The sequence below is a fragment of the Triticum aestivum genome, chromosome 1B, assembly GCF_018294505.1.
Source record: "Triticum aestivum cultivar Chinese Spring chromosome 1B, IWGSC CS RefSeq v2.1, whole genome shotgun sequence".
Lineage (NCBI taxonomy): Eukaryota > Viridiplantae > Streptophyta > Magnoliopsida > Poales > Poaceae > Triticum > Triticum aestivum.
This window is the reverse complement of record NC_057795.1, coordinates 180,005,709-180,018,856: the sequence shown is the minus strand read 5'-3', so window position 1 is coordinate 180,018,856 and position 13,148 is coordinate 180,005,709.

The following is a 13,148-nucleotide window of genomic DNA, read 5'->3' as shown; positions in this document are numbered from 1 at the left end:
AGAGTCTCTTGTGTCCCCAGCACACCCAATACAATGGTAAATTGTATAGGTGCACTAGTTCGGCAAAGAGATGGTGATACAAGTGCAATATGGATAGTAGATATAGGTATTTGTAATCTGAAAATATAAAAACAGCAAGGTAACTAATGATAAAAGTGAGCGTAAACGGTATTGCAATGCTAGGAAACAAGGCATAGGGTTCATACTTTCACTAGTGCAAGTTCTCTCAACAATAATAACATAGATAGATCATATAACAATCCCTCAACATGCAACAAAGAGTCAGTCCAAAGCCACTAATAGCAGAGAACAAGCGAACAGATTATGGTAGGGTGCGAAACCACCTCAAAGTTATTCTTTCGGATCAATCTATTCAAGAGTTCATACTAGAATAACACCTTAAGACACAAATCAACCAAAACCCTAATGTCACCTAGATACTCCATTGTCACCTCAAGTATCCGTGGGCATGATTATATGATATGCATCACACAATCTCAGATTCATCCAACCAACACAAAGTACTTCAAAGAGTGCCGCAAAGTTTCTGCCGGAGAGTCAAGATGAAAACGTGTGCCAATCCCTATGCATAGGTTCATGGGCGGAACCCACAGGTTGATCACCAAAACATACATCAAGTGGCACGTGATATCCCATTGTCACCACAGATAAGCACGACAAGACATACATCAAGTGTTCTCAAATCCTTAAAGACTCAATCCAATAAGATAACTTCAAAGGGAAAACTCAATCCATTACAAGAAAGTAAAGGGGGAGAAACATCATAAGATCGAACTATAATAGCAAAGCTCGCGATACATCAAGATCGTGCCATAGATAGAACACGAGAGAGAGAGAGAGAGAGAGAGAGAGAGAGAGAGAGAGATCAAACACATAGCTACTGGTACATACCCTCAGCCCCGAGGGTGAACTACTCCCTCCTCGTCATGGAGTGCTCCCTGATGATGAAGATGGCCACCGGTGATGGGTTCCCCCTCCGGCAGGGTGCCGGAACAGGCTTCCAAGAGGTTTTTGGTGGCTACAGAGGCTTGCGGCGGCGGAACTCCCAATCTATCTTCTGTCATGATGTTTTTAGGGTAAGTAGGCATATATAGGCGAAAGAAGTCGGTCGGGGGAGCCTCGAGGGGCCCACGAGAGGGTAGGGCGCGCCCAGGGGGGTGGGCGCGCCCCCTATCTCGTGGCCTCCTGGATGATCCCCTGGCTTGCAATCCAAGTTCCTGGGATTGGTTCTGTTCCAAAAATAACTTTGCCGAAGGTTTCATTCTGTTTGGACTCCGTTTGATATTCCTTTCCTTCGAAATACTAAAACAGGCAATAAAACAGCAATATGGGTTGGGCCTTCGGTTAATAGGTTAGTCCCAAAAATGATATAAATGTGTAAAATAAAGCCCATAAACATCCAAAAGGGGTAATATAATAGCATGGAACAATCAAAAATTATAGATACGTTGGAGACGTATCAGCTGTCGGTGTCAAAACCAGCGGATCTCGGGTAGGGGGTCCCGAATTGTGCATCTAAGGCTAATGGTAACAGGAGGCAGGGGACACGATGTTTTCCCAGGTTTGGGCCCTCTCGATGGAGGTAATACCCTACTTCCTGCTTGATTGATAGTGATGATATGGGTATTACAAGAGTTGATCTACCACGAGATCATAGAGGCTAAACCCTAGAAGCTAGCCTGTGATTATGATTGTTGTTGTCCTACGGACTAAACCCTCCAGTTTATATAGACATCGGAGGGGGCTAGGGTTACATAGAGTCGGTTACAGAGAAGGAAATCTACATATCTGAATATCCAAGCTTGCCTTCCACGCAAAGGAGAGTCCTATCCGGACACAGGACAAAGTCTTCAATCTTGTATCTTCATAGTCAAACAGTCTGGCCAAAGTATATAGTCCGACTGTCTGAGGACACCTTAATCCAGGACTCCCTCACTAGCCCCTGAACCAGGCTTCAATGACGATGAATCCGGCGCGCAGATTGTCTTCGACATTGCAAGGAGGGTTCTTCTCCAAATCCTCCAGAGCATTGTTGTAATGAGCAGTGTCCGGTTTCTCATTAATGTCGCTCCTCGGCTTTTGTGCTTTAATTATGGCCGTTTCCACGTGTCGAGCGAATGCGAGAGGTCGAGGCATTTTTACATTTGCCACCCCAACCATGCGAGTAAATCCTCTATAAAAGAGAGGAGGATTCTCAGATCCAAATCACACCATCCCCTCCCAGCAAGTTTTAATCAGAGCGCGCCTGAAAAAAATCCACACCACCATGGTCGGTCGTCGCGGTTCCTCCTCTCACTCCCGTAGCACCAGGCCGGGCGACTGGGAGAGATGCTCTGTTCCCCACAGCCAATTAGCAGAGTTGCAGACCAAGGGGTTTCTCCCACCTGCATACATGGTCCCTGGCCGAGCTGGACTAGCCACTTATAATGGCGGGGAGCAAGCGGAGAGCTTTCCAAACCCATCCAGGGGAGAGTGGGTGTGCTTCGTCCCCTACTTGCTGAGGGGGCTCGGATTTCCAATCCATCCTTTCCTCCGCGGGCTTCTGGAGTTCTACGGCCTCCAGCTGCACAACTTTACCCCAGCCTCCATACTGCACATCGCAGGCTATGTTGCCTTTTGCGAGCTTTTCCTGGGTTGCGAAGCTCATTTCGAGCTGTGGAAGAGGCTATTCTATCTCGTACCCCGTACTCAGGAGGTGTCGGTATATCAAGTGGGCGGAGCCCAAATATGGCGCATCGTCGGGACCGAATATCTATCCGGCACCCCAAAGAAGACATCCGAGGATTGGCCCTCAGAATGGTTCTATGTGGAGGATGTCCCTATTCTAGACCCTGTTCGAAAAGTCCTTCCAGAGTTCGTAAATGCCCCGCTGAAGAAACGCCACAGCTAGTGCCCCAGGATCCCCTAGGAGGAAGATAGTAGAGAGATCCTTTTCTTGATGGACAGGATAAATACATTGGCCAAATCAGGACTGGCAATTATTGAAGTCATGTCCATATGTATAATGCGGGGAGTGCAACCACTTCAATATCGGGGAAAACCCATGTGGCACTTCAATGGAGAAGATGATGCCACCCGCTGTGGCCATAAAGGACCAGACTCTCCCTCCGCTCTAGTGAAGATAATGTCCGATTTGTTCAAAGGAGAAGAGGAGGAGTTCATATATATATCAAGCCACAGGATGGATTCTCCATGTACAACCCCCCGAGCTGGGTGAGTCGCTATTTTTTATTCCAATCTTTTCCTCATTTTTAGCACAGATGTTTAGTTCGTCAATTCATAGCAGGAACTGCGAAGGGCCATGAAAGATGTTCACAGCCCAGCTCCCCAGCCAGAGGACCCTAACCGGGCTCTCGACCCCGGACTTGAAGAAGATATGGATACATTTGTGAAGCTTGTTCACAGGACATTTTACCAGCTGAGACACGATGGTGTGATGCTGGCCATCATAGCCGATTATCCTGGCCTACTCCCTGTATCCCAGGTAAGTAAAGCTACAGTCCCGACTTCTGAAAAGGATTCCCTCTTTACACTTCACACACCGTACATGTATTACGTCTTACAGGGAAGGCCATCCGGGCACCAAGCTGAACCCACGGTGACTCACCAACAAGGGGCACCGAAGCCGGGTAGGCTTAAAAGAAAGGCGGTCAGGAACGAGATGCCTTTGCAAAGGTATGTTTTAAAAACCTACAACATAGTCATCATTGTTAAAATATAACAATGTCTTCTGCCTTTTGACGAAAGAGTGCTCGCCGGACTGCATCCGGAGAGCCTACGGATCACGCTTCCACCAGCCGGACTCCGAGGCAGGACTCAAGGGCGGAGGTCAACACGGACGATCCTCCTACAGAGGATGCGGATAGATTTTCTGCTACCAACTCCGAAGTGGAGAGCGCCATAAACCATAGGCACCGACAGGCCGCACTACGCGACCCTAATTTCTCTGAAGAGGCGTTCGACGCCTTCAACTCAGGGGATGCGTACATCCGGGCTGCTCAAGGTGGCCTAGCCAAGGCCACGGACCAGTACGTGAAGGATATACGGCTAAGTAAATTTGATAAGTGTATATATCAGTAGCCCCTGAGACTTGAAATAGTTGGCACAACTGATTTAAGGATCCTCGTGTCCATAGGTTCTGACAGAGAAGAATACCCAGCTATCCAAAGAGCTGGAGGAGTGCAAGGCCCAACTACGGGCTGCAACCGCCGTGATGGAGTCTATGAAGGCCCCATCTGGTAATATTTGCATATAAACAAGAATATGTCATGGTATATACCAGTTAAGTGTTCCGCAAGAATGCGATTCTAACAAGAGAACTTGCAGACAATCCCAGAGGCAATCCGGACATCGTACCGGAGGATGAGCAACATGTTCGGCGACAGCTGAAGGCTGGCCATCATGTGCTTACCAAGGTTATAAAGGAGAAAAATATTCTCCAAGATGCGAACGTCCATCTGGACGTCGAATTAAAGGATGTTCGGGCCCAGCTTGCTGACTCCGTGAAGGAGAATAAGAAGCTTCGATGCAGCATATTCAGTAAGTGTTCTGACGAACCACTATGAAGTTCGGCGTAGAAGCATGCTAATAGAATTATCTCTGTAGGCATGATGACAGGTCGTCCTGAAGAGGAGATGCCTAGATCTACAGGCGATCTTCTGCCGGAGCTCTCACAACTGCACGAACAAGTTCGGCAGGTGATGTGGGACATTGCCCAAGCTTTGTGGCCATCCGCCTCCCTTCCAGGAGGCATGGGTGAGCTGATCGAGCTGCTCAAGGGAGCGTGGCAGCGCTTCCGATTATGGAAGATATCGGCCTGCCGACAAGGTGCAAGGAAGGCCTGGGCGATGGTGAAGACGCGGTACACCAAGGCTGACCTGAACCATATGGCCGAGGTCGGACCTGTAGGGTCGGATGGGAAGGAGATCCCTGTACATCTGGTTTATGACCAAGTAGCATTAGCAGCTAAGTATTCCCAACAGGACTGTAGGCTAGGCACCCTGTTGGATGGTATAGAAGAAGAATTCAGTCAGTCTAAGTGACATTGTACTTCGAAGGACATATTTTGTCCCTAGCCGGATTGTAAATCATTTGTCTTGGCCGACCTTTTCGCTTCAACCTCTGGACCCGACAGTCCGGAGTGTGTCCGAATACCCGCTCGGTTATGTAAAAACCGGGGCACGCGTGGAAACCAGGTGTAGGTGTCATAAGTGCTTGTACAGACAAGTACCCAACTGGTTATGTTATATTACATGGATAGTAAGAAAATCTTCCAGGGAGAATAGTTCCGTTAAGGGTTCCTTTCCCTGGGTGTGCATGCATTGATGTACATGTCCAAACTGCGAGAATTTTCGCAGGATATAAGCGTCTGGGGGCATGTTTTGTAATAGGAAAAATACATCTTTTGTTCACCTACCGAATATTCTCTTAAGAATGCTAGCTTTCGGCTTCACCTAGTTTGAGGCACACATCCGGCTGACCCAGTAGTAACAATCGCAGAGGTGCTCCCCTTATGCCCTAGCCGAATTAACGGGAACGTAGGGCATAAACACAAGAGCCAGGCAACCCAGCTCGGCCAAAACTTAAGTCATATCAATGCATATAGTGGTGAAAAAAGGCACATACGTGGAATTGACGCATATGTGGTGGGCATGAAGCCCAGAAGACAAATAAGCTTCTATATAAGAAACCCCCAGGTATGATGAGCGTGCAAAGCGCGGCTAGAGTGTGCGGTCAAAGCATACTTAGGTCTAAAAGGCTATAAATGCAAAAGGAGAGAGAGAGAGAGTATATAATTTAAAAGGGAAGACGGAGGTAAGGAGACAAACACGGAGTTCGGCGCTAGGCATAGAATCTTTGGAGTCTGTCCGCGTTCCATGGGTTTGGCTCGAGTCGATTGTCGTATGCATCATGCAGATGGTATGCATCTCCAGTGAGAACTTTGTCAATGATGAAGGGGCCCTCCCATTTGGGCTTGAGCTTGTCTTTTTTCTTCTCTGGTAGGCGTAGAACGAGTTCGCCAATATTATAAGTTTTGGCCCGCACCTCTCTGCTTTGATACCTTCGAGCTTGTTGTTGATAGAATGTGGAACGGGCCTTCGCGACGTTGCGCTCCTCCTCTAGGGCATCTAAGTTGTCCTGCCAATCCAGCTCGGCTTCTCTCTCTTCGTACATGCGCACTCTAGGTGAATCATGGATGATATTGCAGGGTAACACTGCCTCTGCACCGTACACCATAAAAAATGGTGTGTATCCGGTTGTGCGATTCGGCGTGGTCCGCAGCCCCCATAATACGGAGTCAAGCTCCTCGACCCAGTGTGTATCTGATTCCTTCAAGGATCGCACTAGTCTGGGTTTGATGCCGCTCATAATAAGACCGTTCGCTCGTTCGACTTGACCGTTTGTTTGGGGGTGATAGACAGAAGCGTAATCAAGTTTTATGCCCATTTTGCTGCACCAGGTTTTCACCTCATCGGCTGTAAAGTTAGAGCCGTTATCGGTGATGATGCTGTGGGGGACACTGTAGCGGTGTACAACCCCGGATATAAAGTCTATCACTGGTCCGGATTCGGCCGTTTTAACTGGTTTGGCTTATATCCATTTGGTGAATTTATCGACCATGACCAACAAGTATTTCTTCTTATGGCTTCCTCCTTTAAGGGGTCCAACCATATCGAGCCCCCAGACCGCAAAGGGCCAAGTTATGGGGATTGTTTGGAGGGCGGTGGGCGGCATATGGCTTTGATTTGCAAAAAGCTGGCAACCGACGCAGTGTTGGACAAGGTCTTGTGCGTCTGCCCAGGCTATCGGCCAGTAGAAACCTATACGGAAGGCCTTGCTTACGAGCGCCTGAGCTGCGCCATGGTGGCCGTCGAGTCCGGCATGAATTTCAGCCAAGAGTTGCCGCCCTTCCTCTTCGGAGATGCACCTTTGGAGTACTCCGGTTCCGCTTTTCTTATAAAGCTCTCCCTCATGGACTTTGTAGGCTTTAGAGCGCCGCACAATGCAGCGTGCCTCATTTTGGTCCTCCGGGAGTTCCTGCCTATTTAAGTAAGCTAGGAAGGGTTCTGTCCACGGGGCGATGACCGCCATGATCACGTGGGCCGAAGGTGTGATTTTGGTGGCGGAGCCTCTGATTATGTTAGATTGTTCGGGATCTGGGGTTGTATGCGGATCCGGATTGGTATTTCCGGACTCCCCTTCCCATACCACGGATGGCTTAAACAGCCTTTCCAAAAAGATATTTGGTGGGACGGGGTCACGTTTAGCGCTGATGCGGGCAAGGATATCCGCCACTTGATTGTTTTCTTGAACAACATGGTGGAATTTGAGCCCCTCGAATCGAGCTGACATTTTGAGAACGACATTACGGTAAGCCGCCATTTTTGGGTATTTGGCGTCAAAGTCTCCATTTATTTGAGATATTGCGAGATTTGAATCCCCGCGTACTTCGAGACGTTGAATGCCCATGGAGACTGCCATCCGAAGACCATGCAACAGTGCCTCATACGTTGTTGCATTGTTTGAATCTGTGTAAAGTATTTGGAGTACGTATTGGACTGTATCTCTGGTGGGGGACGTCAGGGCGACGCCAGCCCCTAGACCATCTAGCATCTTAGAGCCATCAAAGTGCATGATCCAATTGGAGTACGCGCCGTACTCTTTAGGGAGTTCGGCTTCTGTCCATTCGGCGATGAAGTCGGCCAGTACTTGCAACTTAATGGCCCATCCTGGTTTGTATGTTATGTCGAACGGGAGGAGCTCGATAGCCCATTTTGCAATCTGGCCCTTGGCACCGCGGTTATTTATTATGTCATTGAGTGGTACTTCAGAGGCCACCATGATTGAACACTCTTGAAAGTAGTATCGTAGTTTTGGGGATGCCATGAAGACTGCGTATGCTATCTTTTGATAATGTGGGTACCATGACTTGCATGGAGTGAGGACAGTGGATACGTAGTATACCGGCTTTTGTAATGGGAATTAATGTCCATCTGTCTCTCGTTCGACAACGAGCACTGCGCTTACAACCTGGTGTGTTGCAGCTATGTATAGCAGCATGGGTTCGTCGACATTTGGCACTGCCAGAATTGGATTGGTGGCCAAGAGGGCTTTTATTTCCTCTAGCCCAGCCATAGCCACATCCGTCCACTCAAAGTGTTCGGTGTGTCGAAGAAGGTGATAAAGAGGTAGCGCCTTTTCTCCTAATCGGAGATAAAGCGGCTTAGGGCGGCCATGCATCCAGTTAGTTTCTGGATTTGCTTGAGGTCTGTTGGGGTAGCCAACTATGACAGAGCTCGGATTTTAGCCGGGTTTGCTTCGATTCCTCTATTGGAAACAATAAAGCCCAAGAGTTTTTCGGCTGGAACGCCGAAAACGCATTTTTCCGGGTTGAGCTTGATGTCGTATGTTCGGAGATTGTGAACGTAAGCCTCAAGTCGTCTATTAATGTTCAACGTGTCTGGTTTTGATGACCACATCTCTACGTAAGCCTCCAATGTTTTGCCGATTTGTGTTTCCAGGCATGTCTGAATCATGCGTTGATAGGTTGCACCGGCGTTTTTAGCCCGAAAGGCATGGTGTTAAAACAGAAGGGACCGTATGGAGTGATAAATGCCGTTGCGGCTTGATCGGACTCCGCCATCTTGATTTGATGGTATCCGGAGTATGCGTCGAGGAAACACAATGAATCGTGTACTGCGTTAGCGTCGATAATTTGATCGATGCAGGGGAGGGGAAGGGATCCTTAGGGCAAGCCTTATTAAGGTCTTTGAAATTGACGCATAGGCGCTAGGATTTGTCCTTCTTTGGTACCATCACCAGGTTTGCTAGCCAGTCCGGATGTTTTATTTCTCTGATGAAACCGGCCTCAAGTAGCTTGGCTAGCTCCTCTCCCATGGCTTGTCGCTTGGGTTCTGAAAAGCGCCAAAGAGTCTGTTTGACTGGCTTGTATCCCTTAAGTATGTTTAGGCTACATTCGGCCAGCCTGCGTGGGGTACCTGGCATGTCTGAAGGATGCCAGGCGAAAATGTCCCAATTCTTGCGCAGGAACTCTCGTAGTGCGGCATCTATTGTGGGGTTCAGTTGTGCCCCAATTGATGCTGTTTTTGTAGGGTCCGTTGGGTGGACCTGGAATTTGACTATTTCGTCTGCTGGTTTGAAAGAGGTGGACTTGGGTCGTTTGTCGAGTATCACGTCGTCCCTGTCCACCGGGGAACGCAGCGCAATTAACTCTTCGGCCGTGAGGGCTTCGGATAATGCCTCCAGGGCTAGTGCAACAGTTTTATTTTTGGCACGGAGTGCTATATCCGGATCACTGGCTAGAGTGATGATCCCATTGGGCCCCGGCATCTTGAGTTTCATGTACCCGTAATGGGGTATGGCTTGGAAGCTTGCGAATGCATCTCGCCCCAAAAGGGCGTGGTATCCACTGGTAAACGGGGCCACTTGGAATGTGATTTCTTCGGACCTATAATTCTCCGGTGTGCCGAATACCATATCCAATGTGATTTTTCCTGCGCATCGTGCCTCCCGACTAGGGATGATTCCCCTGAAGGTCGTGCTGCTTTGCTCAATGCGGCTCTTATCTATTTCCATCTTGTTAAGAGTTTCCTCATAGATGAGGTTTAATCTGCTACCGCCTTCCATCAGCACTTTAGTAAGCCGGAATCCGTCCACTATTGGACTAAGGACCAGAGTGGCTGGTGCTCGGACTGTTCGGAATTGAGGTTCGTCGTTGGCGTTGAAGGTTATGGCCGTATCGTTCCACGGGTTTATTGCTGCGACGTGGCAGACTTCAGCAAGGCTGCGGAGTGCTCGCTTGCGCCTATTGTTTGAGGCGAAAGTCTCAAAGATAGTCAGTACTGTATTGTTATTTTCTGTGGGATGCTGCACTGCGGTATTGTTGATGAGAAGGTCCTCGCCGCTCTTGGCCACCTGCCGAAGTATCCAACATGCTCTAAGGTTGTGTGTTGGTATGGTGTCCGGTGTGCTGTGAATTTTGCACGACCTATTGAGCCATCCCTCCAGTACGGTTCCACGCCCTGTAGAGGGCTTTGGCTTCTTTGCAATTCTATTGGGTGACTTGCGAGAGTGCACCCTTTTAGTTCGTACGAGGGGTTTAGTTAGGGCCGGAGGATCCCAGAATTTTGTTTGGGTCTTCCAGGCGCTTTCCATCACGCAGTACCTCTGTACTATGGATGCTAGGTCGGCAAAGTGTGCGATGTCACAGTGACTTATGGCATTGAGAATTCCCTTGTCCGTGCAATTTTTGCAAAAGAATGAGATTGCGTCTTCCTCGTGACAGTCCTTAACCTTGCTCATTACAAGGAGGAATCTGGCCCAGAAGTGGTGTACTATCTCTTGGGGCTCTTGTCTGATATGGGAAAGATCGCTTACATCTGGGTGGGTGGGTGAAATTAAGTCCACATCCTGACCCAATCTGGAATCCAGGGGTGAAGGAGCTCCTGAGCTTGGCAGCCCGGGCTCCAGGATATTGCCCAATATTTGTGGCCTGCTGTCCGATCCTAAGTTCGGAGCCTGGGCAACGTTCTCCCGTAAACAGGTATCCGGCTCAAAGAGCTCGGGAATCCGGACATAATTCGTCCTCAAAAGAGAGGAAGAATTGCCATTTTGTTCCTCCACCACTGCTATCTGATGGGTGACCGGCGGAGAGTTAATCTCCCTTAGGTCGGGTTTAAGCCCGATTTGATCATAATGCGTTACGCCCCCCAAGGCAGTGATTGAAGGAAATATGCCCTAGAGGCAATAATAAAGTTATTATTTATTTCCGTATTTCATGATAAATGTTTATTATTCATGCTAGAATTGTATTAACCGGAAACATGATACATGTGTGAATACATAGACAAACATAAAGTCACTAGTATGCCTCTACTTGACTAGCTCATTAATCAAAGATGGTTATGTTTCCTAACCATAGACATGTGTTGTCATTTGATTAATGGGATCACATCATTAGGATAATGATGTGATTGACATGACCCATTCCGTTAGCCTAGCACTTGATTGTTTAGTATATTGCTATTGCTTTCTTCATGACTTATACAAAGTTCCTGCAACTATGAGATTGTGCAACTCCCGTTTACCGGAAGAACACTTTGTGTGCTACCAAATGTCACAACGTAACTGGGTGATTATAAAGGTGCTCTACAGGTGTTTCCGAAGGTACATGTTGAGTTGGCATAATTCGAGATTAGGTTTTGTCACTCCGATTGTCGGAGAGGTATCTCTGGGCCCTCTCGGTAATACTCATCACCTAAGCCTTGCAAGCATTGTAACTACTGAGTTAGTTATAAGATGATGTGTTACAGAACGAGTAAAGAGACTTGTCGGTAACGAGATTGAACTAGGTATTGGATACCGACGATCAAATCTCGGGCAAGTAACATACCGATGACAAAGGGAACAACGTATGTTGTTATGCGGTTTGACCGATAAAGATCTTTGTATAATATGTAGGAACCAATATGGGCATCCAGGTCCTGCTATTGGTTATTGACCGAGAATGGTTCTAGGTCATGTCTACATAGTTCTCGAACACGTAGGGTCCGCACGCTTAACGTTACGATGACAGTTTTATTATGAGTTTATAAGTTTTGATGTACCGAAGTTTGTTCGGAGTCTCAGATGTGATCACGGACATGACAAGGAGTCTTGAAATGGTCGAGACATAAAGATTGCTATATTGAACGACTATATTCGTACACCGGAAGTGTTTTGGGTGATTTCGGAGAAAACCGGAGTGCCGAGGGGGTTACCGGAACCCCCGGGGAGAGTATTGGGCCTTATGGGCCTTAGGGGAAAGGAGAGAGGGGCGGCCAGCATGGGCCGCGCGCCCCCTCCCTACTCTGGTCCGAATTGGACTAGGAGGGGGGGCGGCGCCCCCCCTTTCCTTCCCCCTCTCCCCCTTCCTTCCCCCTCCTAGTAGGAGTAGGAAAGGAGGAGTCCTACTCCTACTAGGAGGAGGATTCCTCCTCCCTTGGCGCGCCCAAGGGGCCGGCCGGCCTCCCCCCTTTGCTCCTTTATATACGGGGGCAGGGGGCACCCCATAGACACACATAAGTTGATCTACGGATCGTTCCTTAGCCGTGTGCGGTGCCCCCCTCCACCATATTCCACCTCGGTCATATTGTCGCAGAGTTTAGGCAAAGCCCTGCGCCGGTAGCGCATCATCATCGTCACCACGCCGTCGTGCTGACGGAACTCATCCCCGAAGCTTTGCTGGATCGGAGCCCGGGGATCGTCATCAAGCTGAACGTGTGCTGAACTCGGAGGTGCCGTACGTTCGGTGCTTGGATCGGTCGAATCGTGAAGACGTACGGCTACATCAACCGCGTTGTCATAACGCTTCCGCTTACGGTCTATGAGGGTACATGGACTACACTCTCCCCTCTCGTTGCTATGCCATCACCATGATCTTGCGTGTGCGTAGGAAATTTTTTGAAATTACTACGTTTCCCAACAGTGGCATCAGAGCCTAGGTTTTATGCGTTGATGTTATATGCACGAGTAGAACACAAGTGAGTTGTGGGCGATACAAGTCATACTGCTTACCAGCATGTCATACTTTGGTTCGGCGGTATTGTGAGATGAAGCGACACGGACCGACATTACGCGTACGCTTACGCGAGACTGGTTTCACCGTTACGAGCACTCGTGCTTAAAGGTGGCTGGCGGGTGTCTGTCTCTCTCACTTTAGCTGAATCGAGTGTGGCTACGCCCGGTCCTTGCGAAGGTTAAAACAGCACCAACTTGACAAACTATCGTTGTGGTTTTTGATGCGTAGGTAAGAACGGTTCTTGCTAAGCCCGTAGCAGCCACGTAAAATTTGCAACAACAAAGTAGAGGACGTCTAACTTGTTTTTGCAGGGCATGTTGTGATGTGATATGGTCAAGACGTGATGCTATATTTTATTGTATGAGATGATCATGTTTTGTAACCGAAGTTATCGGCAACTGGCAGGAGCCATATGGTTGTCGCTTTACTGTATGAAATGCAAATGCCCTGCAATTGCTTTACTTTATCACTAAGCGGTAGCGATAGTCGTAGAAGCAATAGATGGCGTAACGACAACGATGCTACGATGGAGATCAAGGTGTCGCGC